Below are 20,440 nucleotides of genomic sequence, written 5' to 3' on the forward strand. Positions count from 1 at the left end.
GTCCCAAAATGTCCGCCGCCTCGTGGTCGGCATACGAACGACGACCACCCGTACGAATGGAATGGAGAGGTGTCTGCGGTTAACCGCAACGTTCTAATTGAGGTCAATGAGTTAACGAGCAGCACACTCCTCTCCTGGGTGGCCGTTTGTTCGGTAGTTTCAATCGGTATTAGGGGAAACATACGAACAAGGGCATACGGACAGGAAATCCACGAAATCAAGGCAAACAGACGAACCAGCAATATAAGTCTATACAGATGGATTTGTCACACCCTAACTGTGTAATAATAACACTATATAATAATATACCCTGACTGTGTAATAATAATACTATATAATAATATACCCTAACTGTGTAATAATAATAATACTATATAATAATATACCCTGACTGTGTAATAATAATATACCCTAACTGTGTAATAATAATAATAATACTATATAATAATATACCCTGACTGTGTAATAATAATAATAATAATAACCTCTGTTTGATTGGCTACTGTAGATAACGTGTGTGTCCCTCCCCTGCATGGGAGCAGGGCATAAAATAAACTGTAGCTTGAATACCTGTTGTTGTTACTTCCAGTAAAGTCTTGTTCCAACATCAAGCCTTGGCTCATGTGTGGATTATTCGGCGATACCAGCGATTTATTACTCTGGGGTAGAGATGTCCCGAATAGTTCGCTGCCGAATAGTTCCCGGCGAACATATGCGATGTTCGGTCCGCCCCCTATTCGTCATCATTGAGTAAACATTGACCCTGTACCTCACAGTCAGCAGACACATTCCAGCCAATCAGCAGCAGACCCTCCCTCCCAGATCCTCCCACCTCCTGGACAGCATCCATTTTAGATTCATTCGGAAGCTACATTCTTAGTGAGAGGAGGGACAGTGTAGCTGCTGCTGATTTAATAGGGAAATCGATAGCTAGGCTAGTGTATTCAGTGTCCACTACAGTCCTGAAGGACTCATCTGATCTCTGCTTTAAGGACAGCACCCCAAAAAGCCATTTTTAGGGCTAGAACATCAGTCTGATTTTTTTTCCCCTGTGTAATCTAATTGCAGTTGCCTGCCTGCCTGCCTGCCTGCCAGCGTGTGTGTCAGGCTCACAGCGTATACTGTGCCCACTTGCCCAGTGCCACCACTCATATCTGGTGTCACAATAGCTTGCATTTAAAAAAACAAAAAACTTTTTTGACTGTAATATAATAGCAGTCAGTTTCCTTCACACGTGTGCGTTTCAGGGCCTGCCAGGGCACAGTGTCACACCAGTGCAACTCATATCTGGTGTAACAGTAGTGTACATTTAAAAAAAAAAAAACTAGAAATTTGACTGTGAAATAATAGCAGTCAGTTTCCTTCACACGTGTGCGTTTCAGGGCCTGCCAGTGCACAGTGTCACACCAGTGCAACTCATATCTGGTGTAACAGTAGCGTACATTAATAAAAAACTAGAAATTTGACTGTGAAATAATAGCAGTCAGTTTCCTTCACACGTGTGCGTTTCAGGGCCTGCCAGGGCACAGTGTCACACCAGTGCAACTCATATCTGGTGTAACAGTAGTGTACATAAAAAACCCCTAGAAATTTGACTGTGAAATAATAGCAGTCAGTTTCCTTCACACGTGTGCGTTTCAGGGCCTGCCAGGGCACAGTGTCACACCAGTGCAACTCATATCTGGTGTAACAGTAGTGTACATTTAAAAAAAAAATTTTTTGACTGTAATAGATTGAATAGCAGTTAGTTGTCAGGCCTACAGCGTCTACTCTGCCAACTTCTGCCAGTGCACAGTGCCACTCATATATGTTGTCACAGTAGCTTGCACGCATAGTACCACTAATCGGAAAAAAAAATTACAGGCAGAGGCAGGCCACCCCGCAGGGGCCATCGTGGCCGTGGTGCTGTGATTCCCTTTGGCCCTCGAATAATGCCCAGTGTTTAGAGGCCACGTACCCTGAACTTGAAAAAGTTCTGAGGACATAGTTGACTGGCTAACACAGGACACCCAATCTTCTACAGCTTCCACTCGGAACCTTGACGCACCATCCTCCTCCTGCTTAGCTTCGGGCACCTCTCAAGTTACCACTCACCCGCCTGCCGCCACCACCAACACTAGCACCACAGCCGCTTCACTTGATCTGTCAGAGGAGTTATTTACACATCAGTTGGAAGAAATGAGTGATGCGCAACCATTATTGCCAGAGGATGTAGATAACAGGGATATGTCTCAGTCAGGCAGCATTACACACATGGACGTACGGTGTGATGATGATGATGTTGTACCAGTTAGGATGCTGCTGCTTCCTTTGCGGAGTTGTCAGATACAAGTGAAGCGGTTGATGATAACGATGCGTCCGTGGATGTCACGTGGGTGCCCGCTAGAAGAGAAGAAGAACAGGGGGAAAGTTCAGATGGGGAGACAGAGAGGAGGAGGAGACGACGAGTTGGAAGCAGGGGAAGGTCGTCGCAAGGAGCTAGTGGCACAGTCAGACAGCATACATCGGCACCCGGGGTCAGCCAGACAGCACGCCAATCAAGGCATGCTGTTGCCACCACCAGAATGCCGTCATTGCAGAGCTCAGCAGTGTGGCATTTTTTGTGTGTGTCTGCCTCCGACAACAGCGATGCCATTTGCAACCTGTGCCAAAAGAAACTGAGTCGTGGGAAGTCCAACACCCACCAAGGTACAACTGCTTTGCGAAGGCACATGATCGCACATCACAAACGCCTATGGGATCAACACATGAGTACAAGCAGCAGACAAACTCAAAGCCGCCATCCTCCTCCTGGTCCAGCATCTTCAGCCACGTCAACCACTGCTGTCCTCCTTGCTCCCTCTCAACCATCCGCCACTCCGTCTCTAGCAGTCAGGTGTCTGTCAAGGACATGTTTGAGTGTAAGAAGCCAATGTCACAAAGTCACCCCCTTGCCCGGCATCTGACAGCTGGCTTGTCTGAACTCTTAGCCCGCCAGCTTTTACCATACAAGCTGGTGGAGTCTGAGGCGTTCCAAAAATTTGTAGCTATTGGGACACTGCAGTGGAAGGTACCCGGACGAAATTTCTTTGCACAAAAGGCAATCCCCAACCTGTACTTGATTGTGCAAAAGGAAGTAATGGCATGTCTGGCACATAGTGTTGGGGCAAGGGTCCATGTGACCACTGATACCTGGTCTGCAAAGCATGGTCAGGGCAGGTATATCACCTACACTGCGCATTGGGTAAACCTGCTGACGGCTGCCAAGCATGGAATGCGTGGCTCTGCAGAGGAGTTGGTGACACCGCCACGACTTGCAGGCAGGCCTGCTGCCACCTCCTCTACTCCTCCTACTCCATCCTCTTCCATAACCTCCTCGACTGAGTCCTCTTCTGCTGCTGCATCTTGCTCCACATCAATGGCACCCCCCCAGCTCCCCAGGTACTATTCCACATCCTAGATACGGCAGTGTCACGCCGCATTGGGGTTGACTTGCCTGAAAGCAGAGAGTCACACCGGACCAGCACTCCTGTCCGCCCTGAACGCACAGGTGGATCAGTGGCTGACTCCGCACCAACTGGAGATCGGCAAAGTGGTTTGTGACAACGGAAGAAATTTGTTGGCGGCATTGAATTTGGGCAAGTTGACACATGTGCCGTGTATGGCCATGTGTGTAATCTGATCGTACAACGCTTTGTGCATAAGTACACAGGCTTAAAGGACGTCCTGAAGCAGGCCAGGAAGGTGTGTGGCCATTTCAGGCGTTCCTACACGGCCATGGCTCACTTTGCCGATATCCAGTGGCGAAACAACATGCCAGTGAGACGCTTGATTTGCGACAGCCCGACACGTTGGAATTCAACACTCCTAATGTTCGACCGCCTGCTCCAACAAGAAAAAGCAGTTAATGAATATTTGTATGACCGGGGTGCTAGGACAGCCTCTGGGGAGCTGGGAATTTTTTTGCCACGTTACTGGACGCTCATGCGCAATGCCTGTAGGCTCATGTGTCCTTTTGAGGAGGTGACTGTGGCGGAACCAACCTCACCACTGAGAACTGGAGAAGCCTGGTTGCTAGCCTCCTGCCCAGTGATTATGGTCCCTGGGAGATATTGGCCTTTAAGGGACTGAATTGGGGCTTATGGACTGCTACCATAATGTACTGACCCTTTAAGAACTACTTTTGGGCATGTGGATTGTATAATACTGTCCCTAGCCCTTTAAATACTTTGGGGACAGATTGGTACTTTTGTATATGGCACTTCAGACACAGTCGAAGCTGTCGAAGTTACCGAAGTTACCGAAGTTGTCGAAGTTGTCGAAGTGGCCGGTATCGGACAAAGGACCACGTGGCGGCGGCCATTTTAACTTCGAACACCGCCGACCCTTAACATCAACTCCACTTCGACACTTCGACCAAAGTCGAAGTACAGGCACACTTCGAATGGGACTTAGCCGTTTTTATGCCAGGAATTGACCGACCGCACAGCCCAAATCTATGGAACTGTTTTGGGCAAGAAAATGTGCTTGCGGTCGGTCATAAAAGGACTTCCGTGTAACTTTTGATCCACTGGAGGGATTTGCCTGAATTTTGGAAGTGTTTATGTTTAAAGTATGCTGAGTCTGAATATGTGATTTGTATGTGGATGTGATGTATGGTTTTGAAGTTACAGATATTGTGTAAAAGTTATGTTTTAAACTGTATAATAAGTGGATTATCTCTCAGGCTAAGGGGAGGGGATGTGTGGGTTGTACCATATCTCGGATTGGTTATTTTTTTTTTTTTTACTTATTTAATATTTTATTCTTTTTCTTATTATATAAAACATATACAGCATGATATGCATTACCATTTTCTCATATTGCAATTACGTGATAAAAAAATTCAAGTGTATACATATCTAACATACAAAACATTGACTATACATTAACAAAAATAAACAAAAAGTCCAGACTGAGGGCTCTCTTGAGTCAGATTAGATTTTAATTTAGTAATTTTACATTCCTATTATAGCATCTAGCTATCTTTATATCGAATGTAAGCAGGGTTTATCTGTAGACTAATTTTCCTGTATGATACCTAGCCAGTTTTTCAAAATACTTGGTTCTTTAACTATCCCTATCTCCATTTTCAACTGATAGATTAATTGTGATTTTACTTCCTCCCATATTGGGATTTCTCTGTGTGGCAGAAGCAGCCACCAGAAACTTGTACTTACCTTGTTATTTGTCCCTACCCTATATGTCCATGCATCCTGTATACTGTACCAGCGTGTTAAGGAAGAAAATGTGCACATACCGTTATTGGGTCGTGGGTGGCCGCCGTTCGCCTAATCTCCACGTGGCGGCGGCCATCTTAACTGCCGAACAGCGGTGTTTGGTCGTCGAGCGTCTGGAACTAAAATCGGACGCTCGACTACCCAGACACCGCTCAGACCTCCAGGATCCCCAAAGTGTATGATCCAAACTGCCGAACGGCCCGCCGTTCGGTAGTTTGCATTCCCCAGTCTAGGGGATTCATCCGAACCAAAGATTGGGGTCGGATGGCTGAGCAGTTCGGCACTTTCCATGCAGTGAAGTAGAACGACTACAGGGCCAGAATCTATGGAGCCGTTTTCGGCTACTGTGTCCCTGCAGTCGGTCAAATCTTTAAATACCTGTAACTCCCGAACCCCTGGTCTGATCTGGGTGAAATTTGAATATGTTACTCACCCAGAGCAGACCTACCAGGGGACCCCTCGTTTATCCTTGTACCCCCCGTATTTAGGGGTACTTCAGAAACTGGGGAAAACTCGGTTCCCTCTAATTAATTTACCTGCTAATCTAAGGGGAGGAGAGGGAGGGGAGGTGATTGTGAGGTGATTGGTTGGTTTGAGTTGCCTCCCTTGCATGGGAAAAAGCCATAAAAGAAATTGTGTGAATAAAGCTGACAGTTGACCTCCAAGCTATGTGTCGTCTCGGTCTTTGGGGGAATGGGATTGTATGCTGACTGCCAAGAGTGTAAGCCGATGTCTGCTTTTCTTGTTCAGCTGTTCCAGTGTTCGTGTGGTTCCAGTCGGGAGAATGGTGTTTGCAGTAGCTGCCTGTGCATCTGGAAAGGGGATTATCGCCTAAACTGGGTTTTATCCTCTTGTGTGTGAAACGGTCCGTTACAATTGGTGGCAAGCGACGGGATCATACTACACAGCAAGAGGCATTCAGCAGGAATTAAAAAGGACTGAATGGAAACAGATTATACCCTCTTGAAACGGGACACGCTAAAAGAGTTACTGGAAGCGAGAGGGAGGATAGCAAGCAACAAAACAAAGGCTATCCTAATCGCAGAACTCATGGAAGGAGACAGAGTCGCAGCTGCTGCAGCACCTCCAAGGGAGGGGGAAGAAACTGAGTTTACCAGAGAATATAGGGCCAGGATGGCTCTATTCTCACCAGCCATGGCAGCACAGAAAGCAGACCAGGTGTACAACGATGTACAGGCTCTCTTTATGCAGCGATCAGCGCAGGGAAGCGCAACAGCGACCCCCACCCCGCCAGCGAAAGCTAAAATACCGTACCAGGTATTCAAAGCATTTAATGATACCGAGGGGGACATTGATGGCTATTTACAGAACTTTGAACTTTTGTGCCAGCTACATGCCATTAGCACTGAAGAACAAGTACGAGTGCTAGCGGGTAACCTATCCGGCCGCGCAGCAGATGCCTACCGAGCTATGCCGGCAGAGGATATCAGGGACTATCAAAAGGTAAAACAAACCTTGCTCGCACGGTATGCCCTTACACCTGAAGCATACCGAACACAGTTCCGGGAATTACCCAAATCAGAAAAAGACTCACATGCAGAATTTGCACACCGCCTACAACGGGCAGCTGACGGGTGGCTTGAGGCAGCCAAAGCCGTCACGGCCCAAGAGATCAAGCAATTGATGATGCTGGAGCAGTTCTACCGATGTTTATCTCCACAGTTACAGATCTGGGTAAGAGAACGTAAGCCCCGTACTCTGCATGAGGCCGCTCAACTAGCAGATGAGCATCAGGACTCCCGACGGGAACAGCATGTCTCCAGTAGAGTGCAATCTACGCCAGCTGTTCCCCAGCTTACCCCAGTAAATCCGCCCCGACCAGGGGGGACCTACCAGTCTCAAACCCCCCGGTACAACAACCGGGCATCTGTCCGGTGCCATGCATGTAACCAGCTGGGTCACATGCAACGAGACTGTCCCCAAAACCGGGCCAGACCAGCCTGGACCCCTCAACGACCATCAACCACCCCCCGAGCCGCGGTGCACTGCTATCAGGGCAGGCCCTGGGCTCAACCTTTCACCTCTACCCAAATAGCAGAACCCTTGGGCCCCCTCCATGAGGTAAACCCGGTCCAGGCGGCCTCAGACAACCGCCAGGGCCACCGACAAGTGGTCCATGTGGAGGGCAAGCGGCTGGAGGGGTTAAGAGATTCCGGGGCCACCATCACTCTGGTACGGAACCATTTAGTGGCCCCGAACCATCTCACTGGGGAGTGCATTGCAGTTCGAGTGGCAGGGGGAGCTATATACAAGGTACCCACTGCTAAACTACATTTGGACTGGGGAGCGGGGGCAGGACAAATTGAAGTGGGGATGATGCAGGACCTACCTGCCGATGTGATTTTGGGGAACGATTTGGGGGAGCTAACTTCCGCGTTTGTTACCCGGCCTCCTCCACAGGAAGCTTACCCGGTCGTCACCCGCCAACAGGCTCGCACCACGGCACCCCACCTTGACTCTGAGGCTCAGGTAAGCACAAACCCCCCTGATCACACTGTATTACCCTGGGCTGCCCCATTAGAATTTGGTAGCGAGGTCGCCCTGGACCCGTCCCTACAAGTTTACAAGGACAGGATAGATAAAGACCAGACTGGCAGAGAGGGGGAGAGATATGCTTGGGATAAGGGGTTATTGTACCGGTATGCAGAAAAAGTAGTAGCCGGGTCAATTCCTGTACCCATTAAACAGTTAATTGTGCCTCGAAAGTATCGGCAAGAGTTAATGCGAATCGCCCACGACATTCCCCTGTCTGGACACCTAGGGATCAGCCGAACCAAACATCGGCTGCTACAGAACTTCTTCTGGCCAGGGATATCACAGGATATTAAGCAATACTGTAATACTTGCGATACCTGTCAGAGAGTGGGAAAGCGGGGGGACCGATACAAGGCCAAACTACACACCCTGCCCATTATTGAAGAACCCTTTAGCCGAGTAGCGGTAGACATTATCGGACCACTGAAACAAAAAAGCCCGTCTGGTAAGAAATACATATTGACCGTGGTAGATTATGCCACTAGATACCCCGAAGCAGTAGCCCTAACGAATGTACACGCAGAGACCATAGTAGACGCCCTCATGCGTATCTTTACCCGTATGGGGATCCCCCGGGAGATCATTTCAGATCAGGGTACCCAATTCACGGCCGAGGTCACGCAACAGCTTTGGAAAGTATGCGGGGTCCGACCTATCCTTAATTCCCCATACCACCCCCAGTCCAATGGCCTCTGCGAACGGTTTAATGGGACCTTAAAACAAATGATCCGCACGTTCGTAGCCACTCAGAAGAACTGGGAGCGGTTCTTACCCCATCTCCTGTTCGCCTACCGAGAGGTGCCCCAAGAGTCCACTGGGTTCTCTCCCTTCGAACTGTTGTTCGGAAGGAGGGTAAGGGGACCCCTAGACCTAATAAGGGAACACTGGGAGGGGGGGACGACCATTGACGGCACCCCTATCGTACCCTATGTGTTGGAGTTTCGGAACCGCCTGGAGGAATTGACCCGAGCTGTGCGCAACAACCTCCAGGCGGCCCAGACACGACAGCGCCACTGGTATGATAAGGGAGCTAGGGACCGCAGCTTTCAGGTCGGCCAGAAAGTACTAGTCTTACGCCCCGTCCCTACTGACAAGCTGCAGGCTTCCTGGCGGGGCCCATTCAAGGTGGTAGAGCAGGTCTGCGATACCACCTATATAATCGGCCCCTGCGCCGGGACCGGGGACCGACGCATGTTCCATGTGAACATGCTGAAGCCCTACCACGAGCGCACAGAGGAAGTATCCGCCATCTGCGCCTCGGCTGCAGAGGACACAGATAACCTACCCCTCCCTGACATGCTGGCCCGAGAAACACTACAAGAGGATCTCGCAGCCGTACAGCTAGGAGACCGCTTGAATCCCCAGGAAAAAGCTCAGGCCCAAAGTTTAATTAGGGAAAAAGGAGCCACTTTTTCCAACCTCCCAGGATATACCCCGTTAGCTACCCATCGGGTAGAAACCCTAGATCCGGTCCCACTCCGTCAACCGCCCTACCGCATTCCCGAAGCAGTGAGGGGGAACATGTACAAGGAATTGAAGGAAATGTTGCAGTTAGGGGTAATTGAGCATTCAGATAGCCCCTGGGCATCCCCCGTAGTACTCGTGCCGAAGCGGGATGGAACTACCCGCTTCTGTGTAGATTACCGGAGGCTCAATGATAAAACCATATCCGATGCCTATCCCATGCCCCGGATAGACGAGCTATTAGACAAAATGGCTAGGGGGAAATACTTAACCACCATTGATCTGTGTAAAGGGTATTGGCAAATTCCCCTAGCCGAGGACGCCATCCCCAAGTCGGCCTTCGTCACCCCATTTGGCCTGTACCAATTCCGGGTCATGCCATTTGGGATGAAGAACGCCCCGGCCACCTTCCAGAGGATGGTGGACCGACTATTGGACGGGTTTCAGGAGTATGCTTGCGCCTATCTAGACGACATAGCCATCTTTAGTTACTCCTGGGCCGATCATCTAGACCATATCGGAGCAGTACTAGACCGCATCCGGGAAGCCGGACTGACCCTCAAGCCCAGTAAATGTCATATAGGGATGGCCGAGGTCCAATACCTCGGACACCGAGTAGGCAGCGGCCACCAAAAACCCGAACCAGCCAAAATAGAGGCCGTAGCTAAATGGCCAACCCCCCGCACTAAAACCCAGGTACTAGCCTTTTTGGGGACGGCAGGATATTACCGAAAGTTTGTACCTAACTACAGCGCCCTAGCCAAGCCCCTTACCGACTTGACCCGAAAGAACCTTCCCAAATTAGTAGTATGGGCCCCAGAGTGTGAACAGGCCTTCCAACTCCTAAAAAATGCCCTTGTTAATGCCCCTGTGTTGGCTGCTCCCGATCCGACTAAACGCTTTCTCGTCCATACAGACGCTTCAATGTTCGGATTGGGAGCAGTACTGAGCCAGATCGGAGCCGATGGCGGTGAACACCCAGTAGCTTACCTCAGCCGAAAACTTTTACCCAGAGAAGTAAGCTACGCCGCCATCGAAAAGGAATGCCTTGCCGTGGTGTGGGCCCTCAAGAAACTACAGCCCTATTTGTATGGACAAACATTTTCCCTGCTCACAGATCACAACCCGTTGGTCTGGCTGAACCGGGTGTCAGGAGACAATGCCAGACTGCTGCGCTGGAGCTTAGCGCTTCAGCCCTTTGATTTCAATATCCAATATCGCCCGGGGAAGCTCAACGGAAATGCTGACGGGTTATCCCGACAAACGGAACTAGACAAGTGATCTGTGGGTACTCCTCCAGACATCCCCAAGCCGATCCGTTGGGATCAGACTGTGCATGCTGGCTTGGTTCTGGGGGAGCATTGTGGCAGAAGCAGCCACCAGAAACTTGTACTTACCTTGTTATTTGTCCCTACCCTATATGTCCATGCATCCTGTATACTGTACCAGCGTGTTAAGGAAGAAAATGTGCACATACCGTTATTGGGTCGTGGGTGGCCGCCGTTCGCCTAATCTCCACGTGGCGGCGGCCATCTTAACTGCCGAACAGCGGTGTTTGGTCGTCGAGCGTCTGGAACTAAAATCGGACGCTCGACTACCCAGACACCGCTCAGACCTCCAGGATCCCCAAAGTGTATGATCCAAACTGCCGAACGGCCCGCCGTTCGGTAGTTTGCATTCCCCAGTCTAGGGGATTCATCCGAACCAAAGATTGGGGTCGGATGGCTGAGCAGTTCGGCACTTTCCATGCAGTGAAGTAGAACGACTACAGGGCCAGAATCTATGGAGCCGTTTTCGGCTACTGTGTCCCTGCAGTCGGTCAAATCTTTAAATACCTGTAACTCCCGAACCCCTGGTCTGATCTGGGTGAAATTTGAATATGTTACTCACCCAGAGCAGACCTACCAGGGGACCCCTCGTTTATCCTTGTACCCCCCGTATTTAGGGGTACTTCAGAAACTGGGGAAAACTCGGTTCCCTCTAATTAATTTACCTGCTAATCTAAGGGGAGGAGAGGGAGGGGAGGTGATTGTGAGGTGATTGGTTGGTTTGAGTTGCCTCCCTTGCATGGGAAAAAGCCATAAAAGAAATTGTGTGAATAAAGCTGACAGTTGACCTCCAAGCTATGTGTCGTCTAGTTCTTGGAGGGAAGGGATTGTAACCACGCTACCCGTTTGATACCTATATTGGATTGCTGTTCCTGTCTACCAGCGGAGCTACCTTGGATCGTACCTCTACTCCGCTACACTCTGGCTTTCCATTTCCTAGCAATTGATATTTTAGCTGCTAACAGTGTATGGACTATCAGGACAACATATTGATCCAGATTCTGAGGCATATATAGTTGTAACAGAAATAACTGTGGTTTCCTGTCGACCTTAATTCCTGTCCATGATTCAATATTCATAGTTACCATATCCCAAAAACTTTTTATCTCACCACATTCCCACCATATGTGTAGCATTCCTGCCTTATGTTCCCCGCAGCGCCAGCATTTATCCGATGCATCCGGGTACATTTTAGCAAGTTTATCTGGCGTTAAATACCATCTATTCATAATTTTGTATTGGAGTTCCACTAAGTTCAGACAGTGTACATTTTTTATGGTCATATTCAGTGCTTTCATCCAGTCGTCGTAACTTATGTTATTGTCTATTTCCTTCTCCCATTTTGATACCACTAGACCAATAATTTCTTCCGGGTCAGTTCCGATTAAATTAAAACACTTTGAGACTAACTTTTTAATAATAGTATGGTCTTTTAATAATTGTTCCAGTATTAAATGTTTCGCTGAATAATTTTTTATTAAGTGCTCTTTAAGATACCCCTTGATTCTCATATAGGTAAATATCTCTTTAGCTTGTAGCTTATATTCGTCTGTTAAAGTATTAAAATCTTTTATCTTACCATTATCTATTATATTGTTGATTTTGTTAACCCCTGCATTGATCCAGCTCTGGATGTTTAGATCCATTATATTTTTTTGCAGCTGTCTAAAATCAATGCTAGTAAGCAGTTTATCTTGTAAGTCTAGATCTTTTCTTAATTTATACCATATGGGGATTAAATTGTTTAGGATCAAGCCCATATCATAATTACCCTGTCTAAGGTTTTTTCTATGGTCTGTCTTCCAGAAAAGAGAATATATATCTTCCTTTATTTCATCGTTAAGTAGACTCTGTTCCATTTTAAACCAAATTTGTTCTTTTGCTAAATCGGATTGGGTTATTATTGCTTGTGCTATGTTACAAACTCTCCAAGTATGATTTAATTGTGGGATTCCCAGTCCACCCGATTTTATCTTTAATTTTGAATGGTTTCTACTTAATCTAGGACGTTTTTGACCCCAAATAAATTTATTAATAATTGATTGTGCTAAAGATAGCCAGCTTTCTGAACAATAAAGGGGTAGCATGCGGAAGAGATACATCCACTTTGGGTATATATAGAATTTTATAATATTTATTCTCCCCCACCATGATACTTCAATTCCCTTCCAATTATTCAGGGTTTTTGCTGTATCTTTCATTAGCCTTAAAAAATTTTGTTCCATCATATTATTCGGTTCATTAGTAATTTCTATGCCCAAAACTTCCATGGTTTTTTTTTCACAATTAAATCCGAATTTGTCAAATAACTTTTGTTTAATATTCAACGTGAGATTGAATGAAAGTGCTGTAGACTTGCTTAAATTTAATTTATATCCTGAATAGAATGAATATTCCTCTATGGAATCCATGACCTTTTCCATGGATTTCATGGGGTTTCTCAGAGTAAGTACCACATCGTCTGCATACATTGTAAGCTTTAATGATTCCTTCTCTAGTTCTATTCCTTTTATAGAGTCATCCGCTCTGATTTTGTGTGCTAATGGTTCAAGACTAATCAGGTATAATAGTGGGGACAGGGGACAACCCTGTCTTGTTCCATTTGTTAACTGGAACCATTCGGAAGAAAATCCGCTTCCCACTACCCTAGCCGTTGGAGTTGTATATAAAGCCATGATAGCCCTGGTGATATTACCTTGAATTCCAAAACCAGATAGGGCTTTCTCCAGAAACTCCCACCTTACCCTGTCAAAGGCCTTTTCAGCATCTAATGACAGGGCAAGGAGGGGGATCTTGTGTCTGGTTGCCAAATCTGCCACATCTATCAATCTCCTAATATTAGAAGTTGGGGCTCTACTGGATATAAACCCCACCTGGTCTTGATGAATAATACTAGTTATTACGTTAGATAACCTATCTGCTAGAACAGAAGAGTAGATTTTAATATCGCTGTTAAGTAATGAAATAGGTCTATAATTTATTACTAATTCCAAATTTTTCCCAGGCTTTGGAATTGGAACTATGTGGGCTTTTAACAATTCGCTGGGGATATTTCCGTATGACATAAAGTCATTAAATAATTTGGTAAGAGGTTCTATTATATTACCCCTAAAGGTTCTATAAAAGCAGTTACTAAACCCGTCAGGTCCTGGTGCTTTTTTTGATTTTAATTTTTTAATTGCAGATTCTACTTCATTTTGTAAGACAGGTTCATTTAATACTTCCAGTTGAGCCTCTGTTATACACGGGAGTTTGAGTTCTGTAAAAAATTTGGAGATATCATCAGTACTGTTTCCCCCGGGTAGATTATATAGTTCTGCGTAATATTTTTGAAATGCGTTACCGATCTTCTCTGGCGACAGGACTACTTCTTCTCCATTTATTTTTATTTTAGAAATAATTTTTTTAATTTTTTCCTTTTTTAATCTATTTGTTAGTAGTTTATCCGCTTTATTCCCTTTATAATACCAGTTTCTTCTTAAACGTTCTAACGCAAGGTTGGATTTGTTTATCAATATATTATTAATACTCTCTTTTATTTTTTTTAATTCTTTACTTATTTCAAACGATATTTTTTTTTTATTCTGTTTTTCCAATCTATCATGATCTATATACAGTTGTGCCAAGTTTTGTAAGTTTCTTTTTTTTTCCTCTGTGCCCATTTTTATAAAGCTTCCCCTGATTGTACATTTAAACGCACACCAGAGCGTAGATAAGGAGATCTCAGAATTATTATTTTCTCTGAAATAGTCTTCTATAGCCTTTTGTATTATGTCCACATTTTGTTTTTTTTTTAACAGATATTCATTCAATCTCCAGTTAGATCTAGTTTTGGCAAATTCTTCTTTGATTTCCAAAATTAGAGCATTATGATCTGACCATGGGATATTAGTGATCAGAATTTTCTTGACCCTTCTAACGATATTTATTTCTGTCAATATGTAATCTATTCTTGAATATACCTGATGCGGGAAGGAAAAACAAGTATAATCCCTTTCCATAGGATGCCATATGCGCCAAATATCCATAAGACCTGCCTTTTTAATTACCTCGTTAAATTTTTGGGAGGATTGTTCTAACTGTCTCTTGTTCTCATTTGTTTTTAATTTATTTCTGTCCATATCAGGGTCTAGTATACAGTTAAAGTCTCCCATATATATTATTTTCCCTTGTTTAATTTTTTCGACTTTATTCACCAGTTTATTTAAAAACCTTATGGGAGCTTTATTGGGGGCATATAGATTTACAATTGTGTATCTCTGATTGTTTATCTCTCCAATTATTATGAGAGTCCTTCCTTCGTCATCTGAAACTTGGTGAATTAACCTAAAATCTATCTTCGCAGAAATTATAATTGCTACTCCTCTTTTCTTGTTCTTGGGCATAGAGGATCTAAAAACATGTGGGAACTCTTTTGAGCTAAACCTATCTTTGTCATTTTTTAGCCAGTGTGACTCTTGTATTCCACATATATGTATTGACTCTTTCCTAATAAAATCAGTGAGGATAACTCTTTTCTGCGGTGTATTTAACCCCCTTACATTGAGAGATGCTATTCTAAGCATACCTTAATTCTATCTGACCCCTTTCCCCTCAGTCTGGACAACCAAAAAATAACATAACATACAAGACATTGCACCCCTACATTTAACATTAAAATAAATGGTTCCTTTCCCATAGGAGCCATAAATATCCCTGCGTTCCTTCCCCCTGTATATCAGGAGGGAAGAAATTTACAGATTAACCACCCTATATGGTTAGGTGATGGGATATACTAACAATTCTATCAAACATGTAAGAAATCTGTGAGTTACCCTGAGTTCAAGCGGAGATAATAATATGAGAAAAAAAAAAAAAAAAAAAAAAAATAGCTTTACATTCTTTACCAAAATTCCTTCTCTCTCCTCTGTCTTTTCCCCTGTATTATTTATCTTTAGTGCTCATGTCCAATATTATTTACTTAAAGTGTAATAAACTCTCTCTGTTTATTATTTATTTAATTTCCCTATCCTTCTCCCTTACTATTTATACCAATAATATCTATTTTTCAGTGCTCAAGTGCTCCCCTCCCTTGAATTTTACTTCTTTTTACCTGTAACTACTATCATTTATTTGTGTGATATTCAAAAGTATCTTATATTCCTTCACTTCTAACCCCCTTTGTCTTACTCATCCTCTTCCTCTCTATTTCCTTTCTTTCTATATATTCTTTAATATTTGTGTGAATTATTTAACCATATGATTTTCTATTTCTCTAATTGTGTTATCTCAGTTCAATTCACCTCGTGTTAATTTCTGTAGAGAAAATTATATTAGCTACCCTACTTTCCTAATTTTCTTATTCTTTGTTTCAAAACGCATCTTTGTATAGACTGCTTATCAATATTACCATCCATACTCTCTCTTCAAGGGAAAACGATAGAGGGGGAAAGACACACAAAAAAAAATAAATAAAAAAAAAAAAAAAATAAAACCTTTATAGGGCTACTTAGAGTTACCTCTTCCCGACCCCTATTCATGGGGAGGGGGAAGTCTAATGTAGACCCATACATCTATTATTTAAAGGTTTCCTGAATCCATTTTTGCAAACTCTGAACTTCTCTAAACATTTCCACTTTTTCTCCATACGTGAATCTTAATCCAACTGGGAACAACCAAATATACTTAATTCCCATTTCTCTCAATTTAACAGTGCAAGATGTGAAATTTTTTCTAGCCATTCTGGTACTTCTAGATAGGTCATTAAATATTTTGATGGATTCATATTTAGAGTCCTGTAGGGACTTGGATCTCATTGCCCTCATAATTTCTTGTTTAAGTCTATATAAGTTTAAAGCTGCAATGACGTCTCTTGGATGCTGGGCTGGAATATTGCTTGGATTTGGGATTCTATGTATTCTTTCCGTACAAAATTGGCTATTGTTCTGCTGGACCCCCAAAAATTTACAAAACTCTTTTAGGAATTCGTCAAGTCCTCCTGAAGTCACTTCTTCTTGGATTCCTCTTATTCTGATGTTGTTTCTCCTTGCTCTATCTTCGTTATCCGAAATCTTGGCTTCCATTATCGCCATTTTTTTTTCCATCTGTATAATTCTTTCTTCATTTAAACCTTGTTGTAGTTTTATATGATCCATTTTGTCTTCCATTTGATTTATTCTGCCCATTATTTTGGCTATCTCTGTTTTAAAATCCCCCATCATTAGATGTATCTCTTTCTTTATATTTTCTAGTTGCGCTTGTAAGCATTCATTCAAGAGATCTTTTCCAATCAGGCCAGCGTCTTTACTTAGAGAGTCCGACATTTCATGCTCGGGGTTTGTTTGTATTATAGATTGCATTATGGGTTGGGCTGCTCCATTTATACTGTTTCTTCTTTCTGCCTTCTCCTTATCTTGGGGTGAGAAATAATTTGAGAGTCTTTTTTCATTTCTTTGGTCGAGTTTTTTTTCTCTTTTGTTTCCCAGCTTAAGTTCACTTTTTTTGTTTGCCATTATTGCACTCTCTTGTATGGAGTTAATAAGAGCAGGATAGTATGTATCAAAAAGTATATATCCAAAAAAAAAAAAAAAAAAAAAGTTTTTTATTTGATTGTTCCGTCTTCCTTTCGCTTGATTGTGTCCGGTATCTTGAGTTCAGGGACTAGGGTCTCACGGCGTTCCACGGCTTTCAATTGTTCTCTGGCGTTTTATTCTTAAGCTCCTGTTATCTTAACATTCGTTCTTAACATCTTAACATTCAGCAAGTGAACTTTAGAACTTTTAGAGCATTTAGAAAGAAAAAAGTATAATTTTATCCAATTAACCCCCAGCTCTCCAGATAGCTCCAGGCCATTTACAAAATAGTAATTTTCCCTCTTGAATGTCTATTTTGAACGTGTACATGGGACTTAACGATATTCCATACTATTCCATATATTCTGTGTTATTCCATTTTTTTTTTTTTCCGTCTTAGCTATTTTATGGATAACGATTAAGTTAAGCACGCTTATCCAGAAGAGATAACTCTCTCAGCCAAACTTCGTTTGGAACCTTTGCACGCTCCTGTTAACGGAATTTTCAATAATAATAATAGGTTAGACACATATCTCTAGTGGGAACGAGTCTCACAACCGGGGTTAATTTGGAGCCTTTTCCACGCTCCTATTAATGGACTTTTCCTTAGGTCTATATATCAGTATATATCTGCTGAAATTGGTTTGGAACCTTTGCACAACCTTTGCACACTCCTATTGGTGGATTTTTCAGTAAGTCTGTATATCTGTATATATCCAGTATTTATCAAGACTACGTTCAATATGCCCGTGAGAGGGAAAAAATAGTTTTCTGTTGATTATGCAGACATTATTCAGCTTGTTTATATGCTTTTTATATACTTGCAGTTAGATTGTCTTCTGCCTGTTATTTATGCCATTTTTTAGGCTTGCTGCCGTACTGGATGTTCCGAATTGCTCGTCTGTCCGTCCACCACGTGTATCTGCACGTTCGTTCCCCTTTACTGCATTGACGCTAACTTCAGTCTTCACTGTCCTGGATCTCTATGCCACCGGAGACTCTCCTGTGCTATCTGGACACTGTCAGCCGCGTGTCCACTCATCCGTCGCCAGCTACCGTCAACTGCTGCCATAGACCCTCGGCCTCAGGTACCTCGCGGCTTCCTTATCTTTTTCGCGGCTTTTCCCCTCACCTTCCGCGGGACGTGACCGGCGTGCGTCGTCACGTCATCGCCCCTCCCCCCTCTCCCCGGATTGGTTATTTTATGCCTCCCCCTGGGTGTGGCCTGTATGTGTGAGATGGAAATAAAAGTGAGGCTGGATGAGCCAGTCCAGAGTTCCTGTTTTACCCTCAAAGTGAAGTGTCGTCTCATTATTGGGGGAAGGATTTATTGCATGCTGTTCCAGTTGACTGCTAGGAGTGTAAGCCTATTCGTATGGTTCCTATTCAACGGTCTACAGCATTCATATGCTTGAGAAGATTCATATGCTTCTCTGATTCGGTGATTGTGGTGTCTGCCAGAGTGCTTGGAGTCCTCAGGAAGCGCTAGGAGCATCCATTAACGGAGGTACCCAGTCGGGGTGCCAGGCGATCCGTTACATTGGTGGCAGCAGTGGGATGGCGTCCTAGTGTGAGGTAAAGCAGCTCAGAGACACGGTTTGGATTTACAAATTGAGGGCAACGCTAGCAGTCGTGCAGCGCCCCTGGGAGCAGACAAGTATGGAAGGTTCTGGCTCTGGAGATGATTGGCTGGCCGAGGTGAGGCAGCGAGTGGCCGAGTATGGGGATGATATACCCATGGAGACACGCCGGGTGATCTGGAACCAGGTCATGGCCGAGCGAAACACAAGGCTGGACCGAGAATTCCGGTTGGCAAAAGAGAGGAATTTGCTCAGCAGCAGGAGCGTTACAGCAGCCGGGTAGAGGCTGCATCCAAAGAGGTTAGCCGTCTTTCCCTGAGGCGGCGGGAGGAACCCGAAGTGGGGGTCCTCATAGACTGGTCCTGTGAGGAACCACAACAGGTAGGTAGAGATGGGACCAAGGTCTCTCCACCGGGCCCACCGGGATGCTGGGCAGCCGGCCCAGATCCCCAGCAGCAGCCAGAGTTGCCAGGTGGGGAAGCAGGTGGCCCTTACTCACAAATGTTGAGGGACCTCACGGATTGGTCCTGGGAAGACCCACAGATGGCAGGTGGAGATGGGACTGCGGTCTCTCTACCGGCCCTACAGGGATGCTGGGCTGTCGGCCCAGATCCCCAGCGGCAGTGTGCGTTACAGGGAGCTGAAGGTGCCGTTCTTGCTCCCCAGCGGCAGTCTAAGGTGCAGGGAGAGGAGCCTGTTATCCCCTCTCCCCAGCGGCTGAAGGTGTGTAAGGGAGAGGAGTTTGTTACCCCCTCTCCCCAGCGGCAGCTTAGCACACGAAGGGGAGACAGTAAACCCCACACCAGCGCAGATGAGACCGTGGTCTCTGCGCCCAAGTTACAGGGAGCTGAAGGGGCCGTCCTCCCTCCCTCCCCAGCGGCAGTGTGATTTGTTGGGAATTGGGAGCCCAGTCTCCATTCCCCAGCGGCAGAGTATCCAGCAGGGAATGGAGAGCCCAGCCCCCTTTTCCCCACAGCAGGACTCTGTGCTGGGAGGAGAGACAGTCGGTCTCCCTCCGCAGAGATGGGAAGTATGTATGGGAGAGGAGATTGTTACCACCTCTCCCCAGCGGCGGATCATCAATGTACAGGGAATAGAGAGCCCAGTCTCCATTCCCCAGCGGCAGAGTGTTCTAATGGGAGAGGAGCTGGTTACCACCTCTCCCCAGCGGCAGCTTAATGTACCAGGGGGAGACTGTAAGCCCCACACCTGTGCAGATGGGACAGTGGTCTCTGCACTTCCAGCACAGGGGGTAGGGACGGTCGGTCCTGCCCCCCCACGACAGGGCTGTTTAGCCAAAGGGGAGACAGTCTGTCTCCAGCAGCAGAGCTGTGTAACTAAAGGGGAGACAGTCGGTCTCCAGCAGCAGAGCTGTGTAACTCAAGGGAAGACAGTCGGTCTCCAACAACCAGGCTTCAACCAGACTACTCCCGTGGTAGTGCTGGCATCCAGGCAGAGTACCGCTGGTCTCTGCCCACTCAGCAACCCACCAAGGCAGTCTACCAGCCCCCAGCACAGCCGTGGTGAGGCACCTGGGCATGGACAAAGTTCTCCTCTACTCAGGTGTAGTAACCAGTTATTGTGGGTGAGCTGTACTGCTGTTCCTGTTTTGTGGGTGGGTTGCTGGACTAACCAGGGCACTGACCGGCAGGAGGTCAGATACCCTGTTAGTCTAGTTGGTAAAGGGGAGAAATGTGGCGGAA

This window comes from Pelobates fuscus, chromosome 1 (genome assembly GCF_036172605.1).
Source record: "Pelobates fuscus isolate aPelFus1 chromosome 1, aPelFus1.pri, whole genome shotgun sequence".
Taxonomy (NCBI): domain Eukaryota; kingdom Metazoa; phylum Chordata; class Amphibia; order Anura; family Pelobatidae; genus Pelobates; species Pelobates fuscus.